General features: G+C 32.7%; 1 long non-coding RNA gene across 1 annotated transcript; it reads right to left on the bottom strand.

Moving 5' to 3' along the window:
- Positions 1-7,065: 7,065 nt before the first annotated feature.
- LOC117909788 lies at positions 7,066-9,611 on the bottom strand. Its single transcript, XR_004650445.1, has 3 exons — positions 9,586-9,611; positions 9,461-9,502; positions 7,066-7,104 (listed from the first exon to the last, which is right to left on the bottom strand). It is a non-coding gene; the product is annotated as an uncharacterized LOC117909788 (long non-coding RNA).
- Positions 9,612-11,406: the final 1,795 nt, after the last annotated feature.

Consider the following 11,406-nt stretch of genomic DNA (forward strand, 5'->3'; position numbering starts at 1 on the left):
CAAAAAAAACCAATCAACAATTTTTTTATTTAAAAAAAAAAAAACCCTAAAATCTTGTACAATATTAAGAAATAAAGGCTAAAAATATTAGGCATAATCTAATGAGAAAAATTATCAAAGAAAACAATCACGCAATGAGAGAAATGAACGAAATCATTAGACCTTACAATTTCATTAAACAATATATTATAACCACCATGCCATACAATTATAAGAGCAAAGACTCAAAACTAAAAAATAAAACTAAGAACAGTTTAAGCGTACTCTGACTAGCAGTGACAGAGATGAAGGTCAGAGAGAGAGAGAAAGAAAGAGAGAGAGTGGTATGAACACGGGAGATCTAATTAGCAGCCATAAATATTAGTTGTGAACCAAATCTGATATTGGAATTTAGAGTGAGGGATTTGTGTGAGGCTATGGGCAAAACGAAGATATGGATAAAAGTTTTTATATGCTAGATACAAGTGTGAATTTTGGAGTTTTTAAAGATAACTATATAATCTCATATGCAATTTTAACAACAATTTTCCCAATAACTCACTCTTTTAGCAAGTGTTGGTAAATTAATTTAATGACTTAATAACTTAATTTTAAGTTATTAAGTAGATTAAATATATTTGATAAAATAACTTAATGTTGCAATTTAAAGTTATTTCTAACTTTAAGTATTAATTCAAAATAATTAACTTATTCTTAATATCAAACAATTTTTACCTTATTTATACACACTAGTTATAATATATTTTAAAATTGTGATTCCACAAATATGACTTATTTCATATAATAAATATTTATAGTTATCTTGTATATCTATAATATTTTAAGCATAAATGTTTTACAAATAAATTTATTACTTAGAATTAATGGAAATAAATGAGTTAAAATAAGTGAGGATAAATATTAGTTAGAATTAATAAAAATAAATATGTCAATTTAATTATTTAAAATAAATTTTGAGATAAATTTACTAAACAACCTTGACATTTAAAGGAAAATAAAAAAGTAATAAGTTTTAAGCTAAGAACTTAAGAATAATTTAACTTAAAGTCAAGTTAAGTCATTAAATAATAAATATTAAATTTTACCCAACATCCATTTAGGTGGGTTGGACAAGGTCACACACAAAACTCTTATTGCCATTGTTACCCGCATTCCATATTCAACTAAAATCCCAAAATGATTTTCATTATACATAATGATAAAAGTAATAAATTTTAAATTAAAAACTTAAGAATAATTTAACTTAAAGTCAACTTAAGTGATTAAGTAATAAATATTAAATTTTACCAAACATCCATTTAAGTGGGCTGGACAAGGTTACACACAAAACCCTTATTGTCTTTCTTACCCGCTTTCCATACTCAGCTAAAATCCCAAAATGACTTTCATTACACATAATAATAATAATAATAACTCTGAAACCTTCTTTTGGTATATTATATTTCACTCAATCATTTTCATATTTAATGTAAAATTTGTTTGTGATATCTTGGAGCTTCTCAAGTTTCTGAAATTTGCAAAAAAAAATCTTAACCCTCCTACTCGGTATATCCAACTAGAACTTAAAGCTTAATCAATCAGCTTGTTGATTTGATCAATCAAGATAGGAATTTCATCCTAAATCAATTAAATTACGATCTTTCTTAATTCTACATCCAAAATAATAACTTAAACTTTTGAAATCCCTAAATCAGACATATATATAAGAAAAAACTTCACAACATCCAAAACCAAGTAATAATTAAATAACCATCTAGGATTAACATAAGAAATAAAATATGGATGGAACATCCTCCAAGATATTTCTTGGGCAACAAGCAGTAGAAAAAAGGATTTGAAATGGGACAATAGCACAAACCTTCTAATCCTTGGAATTCTTGGAGAGATGTGGTGTATTCCTATATATCCAATTCTCCTTTCAACCAAACCCTAGGAAAGCTTTCTTCTTGTCTCTTTACTTCGCTATCTTCTCCCAAAATGTTATGATCAAATAAACCAAGGGGGTTATAGAACTATAAATTTTTCTACTTCTATAGGTTTTTTAATATTACAAATTTACGAAATTACCCCACTATTTAATTAATTCTAATTCCCAAGTTAAAAAAATCATTAAAACCATCTTAAACAATCTCATTAGTTTAACCCAATAATTAAATATCAAAGAATGTCTCACAATAGATTTACTAGGCTCCCAAAATTTATGCTCAATAAAAGTCATGATCTACAAATTATATTGACAAAATCAATAAATCATTCTTCTTTTTTAATGACCCTAAACATCCATTAATAAAGTCGTTGGATGATGAAAATGAACCGTGTTTTCTTCCTGCAATTTAGCCACACAAACATTTAGGATCAATAAAAGTGGCATGCATATAGAAATACCATTAGTACACTAATTAGCCACAGGTAGAGGACACCAGGAGTTGCTTATAATGCTAAGGTTCATAATTAAATTTTGGCTGAAATAATGCAAATGTCAACAAATCAACCCAACTAGAAACTATTTTCTAGAGGTGGATTAATAAGAATAGATGAAGAGACACATAACAGAAATAACTAAAAGACATTTAGCAGATTCTTAAGTAAAAAAAAAAAAAAAAAGGAATAGTTACCTATGCTTTGAACTGGTCGACATAAGAAAGGGATTGCTTAGTTTATGAGACTGATCTTCCATTGCATAGGCTCATGAGACTGTCGCATAATTTTGCCAAGCAATTGCGGTGATCCTCATTGTTTGGTAGGATGATTTCTATTTTAAAGAGATAGTTGTACAGTGATCCTATTTGATAATTGACTTGTGTTCTAGGAAGTTAACTTTAAAGGGGGTCATGTATGTGGGATTGATAAGAAGGTGAAATTGTGATGAGATTAGGTGACATGTATGTAATGATATTTCATATAGGATGTTCTTCTTTCTATGATGTTTAAGTAATCCTTGCTCTTTAATTCAAATAGATTTTATTTGGTTCAATGCCATACTTTGAATATGGTGGCATTGGCAACTTCTGGTCTGACATCTAATTCCTGCATTTCATGGAAAATTTCCTCAACTTTAGCAATGTCAATTGCTAAACCAGACTTTTCAAATCCTGTATCTCTGAAATCAAAATAAAACCTGGATTTCAAAAGTTAATAAGGAAAAATTATATCCCAAAAATCAAACTTAAGGGAAAACATTATTCACTAAACTAGGGGGAAAACACATAAATATAATGTCATTGAAAGGTTGATTAAATTGAGCAATCAAAGAGCATGATCCTTAATACTACACCATCTAAAAGTTAAAATCCTTTAGGTTATGTTTGTTTCTTGGAAAATTTGAGAACAAATGCGAAAGAAAGAAAATAGGAATGAAAAATAGAAGGAAAGAAAAAGTAAAGAAAAATGAAAAATAATTTTAAACTCAATAAATTATTTTTTATGCTTCTTCAAACTCATTTTACCTATTTCCCTAATATTAAATAATTTTAAAATATACAAAATTTTGACAAATTTTAATTATATTTGATTTTCTTTTATATTTTTTTTAAGGTGAAATCAAATGCAAGAAAATCATTTTACTTAATATTTTTTTTTTCTTAATACTTTCCATGAACCAAACACAGTCTTTAACAAACAAGAAAAGGAAATAGAGGAGACAACATATTTGTCAATGCCCTAATAATATTGTTTCCATCATCTTTCTCCATCCATGACCTATGGTCTTATCTGAAACAGAAAAGAAAGAGAGGGTCATAGTCAAGACCAAAAATTCATTTTTTTTCTTCAAATATAGAGACACAATGTTCAGCTTTTTTTAAAAAATAAAATAAAATAAAAAATAAAAAATAATCATCATCAAATTAATTTTCTTTTTTATTTCCTAAAATTTTTTAGGAACCATGTAGAAAAGTACGTATAAAATATGAAAAAACTGAAATCTGACAATGCTTTCTATAGCATTGACACTCTCATTCTTCTGAAGCCTTATAATGACATAAAAAAAAATTATAAAAACAAAAATCGGTTAATATTTCAAATCATAAGAATTCACAGAAAATCTAGAAAGGAGAGAGATGTTAGGGTTTTAAAGCAACGAATAAAATAACATGAGATAAGGAACATTTTCTATAGGATTTAGCTTGTTGTGGTGAGGATTCCGAGAAGAGCAGTGTTGGGTTTCAACAAGGGAAGAGTGATTGTAGTGAGGGTTTCAAAAATTCGAGGTGTCCCGGGAGGGGTTCCAGAAAACAAGATTTGTAGAAAAGAAGAGGGAAACCCTAAAAATAGGTCTTATATGTGGGCTCTTTGCTTGCATATCCAATAAAATCTGTGCCATCAATCAACTTAAGGGGGGGAACTAAGCCAGGCACATCTCATCTGAAACCACCCTTTCTACACTGCACATATCAAGTCTATATCTGGGGTTCTTGTGATGTCGTGCCCATTACTTGCCTATAGTTCCTCAAGTTTGGAAACATTGGCAGTCAAACACTCTCAGACCTCCATATTCTGATGGTCATAGTCATGAGCTTCTGCTGTCGTGCATGTGCAGCAGATTGTTATGAGGATTTTGGACAATCACGTGAACAGAAAATATAAGGCATGGGGTGATAGGACGACATGTTACTAGGAATGGCAACGGGCGGGTTTGGGACAGGTCACTCCTATCCCATTCCCGTCCCAAAATATTTAGTTATTTCCCATCCCATCCCAAACCCGGGGCGGGGCGGGACGGGGCATTCCCATTCCTGTTATAGAGTTAAAATTAAAATCCCATCCCCGGCCCGTCCCGACCCGGGTATGTGTTGTGGGGGCGGGGCGGGGTGGGCGCGGGGCAGGGCGGGGGCGGGGTTGGGCTGGGCTAGGGTTATTAATGAAACCAAATAGTTGTCAAATATCTTTCTTTAACAAGAACAATTGTAGAGCATTTGAAGATACCCGTTAACACCAATGTCCTCCATGTTATGAATGCACCCACTACAAAGACAATGAACAACCCAATAACAATAAAGAGCTCCAAAGCAAGTAAATTGCCAATAAAAGGCTTGATGATGATGAACAAAAAACCAAATGCCCATTACAAGCTATTCAAATCCAGATTATTTCTGGAAGCAAGTTCAAGGAATAATACAAAAATTTAGAAGTATGGCATCCACCTTAGCCTGTTTCTCAGACATTGATGTGGTCCTAAAACATTCATGTATAGACACCCTAGAAGCAGAAGCATCCACAGCTCCAGAAACATTGCTTTGGACAGATTGCGAGATTGCACTTTGAATTATGCACCGATCAGTATTCCCATTGAACTCCAAAGGCAACACAGATGATTCCATTCTTTCACGAATTTGATCAATTGGAGCCTAATAGAGTAGGCATCACCTCTATCTTCATACCTATTGATCATAAATCCTAACCATGAAATAATGACACTAGCTTAGCACTGAAATGAGTTCCATTGCCATTCATAAATATTAGCAAGCTTTTCCTGTTGGTATTAACCCATAAAATACCTCAAAGAACCACAACAGATATAACCCTCATTACCTTAAAAACCAGAGCCCTAGGTAGCCCACTTTTATTTGGTTGTAGAAAACTACTTATAAGTGTTGTTTTTATCAGTTTCTAATGTTTCAACTTTGATGGTAAAAACTATCATTCCTTTACTTGATTTTGCATTAGCATTTTTTAGCTAATTTGTTGCATGAAAACCCAGCTACGGACTATATTCCCAATATATATTCCAAACAGCAAGACTAAGGAAAATTAAACATAAAAAAAGAACACACAATTATCAGTTGCAGCAATTGTACTAATTTTGAAAGGAGAGGCTCATGAATATTGAACTTACTGGGACATATAGAAATAGCAGATATTAGAGGACCATATCTTCCTCTCTTAGGGATACATGTTGTCCCTTTCCCAGCCCAATACAAGCGGATCTCTAGGGTATTGTTCGTCACAGTCACATTAGTTTGTATATGACTTCTTTACCAATTCCATTTGCCTCCTCCATGATATTGAAATCCTCCCACACCAACTTGCCCTGAAGTAAAATGTCCCAATCAATAATTCTCCTTAAAATAGATAAATATGTTCTTATGATATAGTAACTGGCTACCTAAATATATAGATTAAATATGCGTCTTCCAAGCTTGCTATATGCTTCCTCATCTATAAATTCTATCTCTGCAAAGTGGAGGCATACATTGTAATCTCCATTTTTCAGACAAAATCCAAAATAGGTGAGGGAAAGGGGAGCTTTACATGCTGTCATGTACAACACTGAGTGATTCATTGAGAGGACAGAGGAATTTGATTCAATATATTTATCTCCATCATCACTATCATGATCCATGAAGTCTCCTGTGCTGCTAAATCCCCAATTTGTACTGATAAAATTTCTTGATGCACTTCCTCCACCATCTATATCTCCTTCATACTTGATGTTCCCAAAGTTATTTTTAATAATTTCATTAGCTCCACCGTAGTTTATATGCAATGAATCTCTAGCTGCCACATATAGAAGTATGATGTTAATATCAACAAAAAATACTAATACAATAATTATCATTATTATTATCCTAGTGCCAAATTCCAACTACTTAGGTTTGGCCAGATTTAAAGTGCATATGTAAACTACACAAAAATAAATAAATAAAAGCTAAAGGCAATTTTGATTTTATTTTAAGAAATATATTTCTGAACTCCCACAGGAATCTAGAAATTAAACTTTTTAATTTTTCTAAAATATGTCAATTTTTATAAAACAAGGAATGGAAATGAAAGTGCAAACTATTTTAAGATGTTTCTGGACAAGTTGTTTTAAGGTAAAATATTCTCTTTAAAAAACAATCCAGATATAGGAAACTAGTTCCCTCAACACTTTTTATCCCACCATGATACACTAAGGTTAAACATACAGAAATTGACATCTCTCTCTCTCTCACACACACACACGCACACACACAACAAATGCATATTGCAAAATAAACCCGTGGATCAGAAAAGGAATTTCAGTGCAGTTCATTATTTGTATGGAATAGTTATTCACTTTTTATCCCAAGTCCATACTTACGTTTAGTGCATCTGGATCTAGTTGAGCATGGAAGAAGTCCACTTCTATTAAACATAAGGATCAGAATATGTTAGCATTGTAAGTAGACAAACTACACAATATGGATTTGATGTTATCAAGCCATGCCACTAGAGTAGGATGATCTTGACTATGGAAAATATAGTTGATAGAGAGCAAGCATTGGCTTTGCAACATCCATACATTAGTTTCTTTTGGGTTCCTCAGTTATCTAGTTCCCATGAAAGATTCCTATAAGTGGCTAGTCAATACCTGTGCACAACACGGTTAAACATGAGCAGGTAGACCTGGCCTGGCTTGTAGTAGTTGTTGCAGAGTCTCGCATCATGAGCAGGTAGACCTGGGCATGAGCAATCCCGAGCCAGGTGACCCATTTTGCCACACATATGGCACAATGGATCATTAGGACATTAGCTTGCAAGATGTCCAGACTCTTCACAGTTCCAACAAATGGTTGTTGAGTTACACTTAGCAGCTATGTGGCTACAAAGGAGAACATACTAAATCAGGTTTTTGCCAGAAATCAGTTTGGTGGGTGAATCAGGGTTTAAACTATCCTGAGGAACCACCATACATGATACATCAACCAAGTATTAACATATTTTAATTCTAGAAATTGTTCTCTCATAAAACATGAAATGTTCTAGAGAAACTAGAAGGGGAGGAATTCATCTTACCCAGGAAGGCCACAGTTGTTGCATACAGTCACATTTGGGCAATCTCTGGCAAAATGCCCTGGTCTCTTACATTTATTGCATAGATAATCTTGCCTGGAAATTAACAATATAATTGGTTGTGAATTGTGATAATTTAAACCAAAAGACAGTAGCAACTAAAAGATCTTGGTTTTAACAAAGGTAGAGTCCACACATCAAGGAGACCACTTTTGAGAGGAACACATTTAGAAAATCAACATACTGAAGATAGCAACCTCCAATGCTGCAGGCTTGGACTACCATAGACAATGTTAATGTGTTTACAAGTAGATGTTCAATAGAATTCCAGAGGGGATTTCTTTCTCAATTTTATCTATTACAGCAGCTCTTCCAAATTGTTTAAGAAAATAATATATTTGTTAGAAAATAACCATACATTGATTTAGGTAATCACTCCAAAGCAAGACTCGAGGATCACATGCCCTATCCAAGTTATTCTCATCTATGGTATTTTCAATTTCTTCATCTTCATGTATCCTTTTTTATTTTTTACTTTTGCATGAAATTTTGAAGTTACAACAAGAAAGCATCCACCCAATTTTAAGCCATCTACACATGCATACACATTAAGTTCCTATATATGGTGTTTTCCAGAACTAGATAAGGACACTACAATTTTTCAATAGTTGTAGAGAAATTAGTCTCTTCATGTCACCAATCTGAGGCAGGCATACACAATGTGAATACATGATAAAATCATAAGTTTTATCTTTTAGCACTACAAGTACCCGAACATAAGTGATTCCTAGTAATAAGCAAGGCCCAAGAAGAAAGAAAGAAGGAAAATTGCATCTAAGAACAAGTGAGAAATGGAACAGACAAAAGAACATAATCATCACTAAGAGCACACTTTTCAAACAAGAACCACAACATGTAACTATAACATTTATGCAACATGGGCTATAAGTGTGTGTGTGTGTATAGATAAAAGGAATAACAGTTAGATTTTGCTGAATTGATAAAGGAGCAAACCGGTGAACTCGACGATCCTTTGGGTAAGGTGCGTCTCGGTAAGAAGCATGGTCACTGCTACGAAGCCTCTTGGCTCATGGTGGGCTTCTGCTCTATCCAGAGTCATACTGGAAACCTGTAAGTAAACTTTCTCAAATATATAACAAAATGAAAGATAAAACACAACACTATTAGGCCCAAGAACTGCCAACTCTGACCCACTAAAAGTATCTGCTGCCTGCCTATATCACCACACAGCCCAAACCACAAACATAAATCTAAGTCAACATCCAAGAGCTCCAGCCCAAATTACATTGAACACACTCTTAAATTAAATAATAATAATAATAATACATGCACATAAAAGCATTATATTAAAAGGCAATGCCATGACAATAGAGGAAAGAGAGGAGAAGGGGCACAAGCAAGATGAGGAAATAAAAAAAAAAAAAAAAAGATGAATCAATAATATTTTGTTCTCCACAACACGAGGAAATTAAAAAAAAAAAAAAAAAAACTTAGATAACTGAGGAACCCAAAAGAAACTTATGTTTTTATATTTCATTTACTTCATTTAGCATTACAAACTGAATTGTTTTTATATGTAAGCTCAAAATTTGCCTCACTTGAGTTGGAGACCAAACAATTAACATTACTGTTCACTGGTTATATCTAGAACTTACGACAAATCTTAAAGAGAAGAAAAGAGTCTTACAAGTTGTACTTCTGAGATGAGCTTTGGTAGCGATTTATATTTCTAATTCACATGATGAAAAATCATGTCAGGGAAGTTAAGCAGTAGCTATATTGAATGCTACGCTTATGAATAAATCTACTTACTGAATTTCTTGGCAATCAACCGGCCAAGTAAAATTATAATAGGAAAGATCATTGTGAGAAGAAACAAAATGAATATCATATTCTAGACAATGGGAATAAATGGAATGCAGAAAAGTTAATGAGATTAGAAGACTAAATCAGTATGACATTCAAAATTAACATAACTGAAATATCTGTAAAAAAAAAAAGTACTTTCATAGAAGCTAATAGCAATTGATGTTTCTCTTTCAAGAAATGGACATATTTTTCTTTATATCTTAAATTTTAAAGATTCTTTTGTAACTTATCCAAAATTTGCTTTAAAGGATAGAAATTTTATACAGGACTAAAAGGATGTTTCAGAGAATTACTTCCAAAAAAAAAAGCTAAAGATGATAGATTCTAGAGGGCCAAAGCAGAATCTAAAAGAGAAGATTCCATGAACACTAAGAAAAAATGGACTCGTAATGGACCTAATTGAAGTCCCCCATATGATACAAAACTACAGCAAAGAGGCTGTAAGCTCTTGCTGTCATTCGATGGTAGGGACCACAAACTGAGACCAGCTTTGCCAGATTCTGCAAAAACCACAAAAATACAAAAGGTAGCATATTAATTTACCAATGAACAGGCAAAGAAAGATTTTTCTGCTGCACCCGATTGGTAGTTTACATATAGAAATGACAAACTGATGGACTTTTAAATCAAATACCTTTGTCCCATAGTTGACTGCATCTTCAAGTTTTCCCTTATCTATAATTGTTTTTTATGATTCTAGAAGTTGTCGTCCATCTGCAGATGAGCATGCCGCTTGCTGAAAAGAAAAAAAAATGCAATTAAATCCAGATTATTGAATGGTTTAATTATTTGTAAGGCAAGATAAGAAACAATGTGTTCTATTCTTCTATCAAATAACATGGTTTGTTCATCACCTTATGCACTAGTACCAAGCTAATAACGTCAAGTTTTTGGAAAGGGTATGGAGAATCCATATCAAAATCCCTTGGAACTAGCTCAATTCCCACCTGAAAAAGAAAAAGGCAGAATCGTCAGCCCTCATTTCCACTGTGAGCAAAAAGACCTGTTATCCATGAGTTTTTCCTAAGCATTACAAATATTTGTTTTAATATATTTCATTTCTTGATAGGATTTTCCCTAAACTAGGAAAGAAATTAATTTTGCTTTTAAGAATATATATATAATTGCTGCCCATCCATGATATAAATATCCTAAGTAAGTTCTTAATTCTTTTTCCATTCTCTCAATACAACTAAAGCATTCTTCAAATTTATATAAATAACCCATGATATAATGTTTAAAATCATAAAAATACAAAACCCACATATCCAATATAAAATAATGTGGGGCATGCTCAAAATTTTGGAACACATAGGCCAATTCCAAAATACCTTATGACATAATCCCCATAGAACTGCAAATTTCCGCACATCTTTTTAGTTTAATGTGCTAAAATCCCATTCATATCGCTTCTTGAAGAATACCTCCAACCATCTCCACACAAGGGAATGAGCATTGCATGACTGATTTAATTCTCTATTTTCAGGAACCCCAAACATCAGATTCAGTGCAGCACCTATTGACATAGCCAATTTCTCAGGATTAACAACAACAACTATTATTGCCTGCAGAATGTGCTTAAAAGCTCGCACTATCATCTCATGAATACAAAGTGACTGCAGTTACAATAAAAAGAAATAATGAACTGTTTATTCAGGCATAGGAGATGAACTCTTACATTGTGGAATGACACATTATCCTTGCCCATAAACTGGTACAGATCCACATTTTCAGGGTTCTTCCACCACTTTTCCCACTCAGGTG

This window comes from Vitis riparia, unplaced genomic scaffold (assembly GCF_004353265.1).
Source record: "Vitis riparia cultivar Riparia Gloire de Montpellier isolate 1030 unplaced genomic scaffold, EGFV_Vit.rip_1.0 scaffold349_pilon_pilon, whole genome shotgun sequence".
Lineage (NCBI taxonomy): Eukaryota > Viridiplantae > Streptophyta > Magnoliopsida > Vitales > Vitaceae > Vitis > Vitis riparia.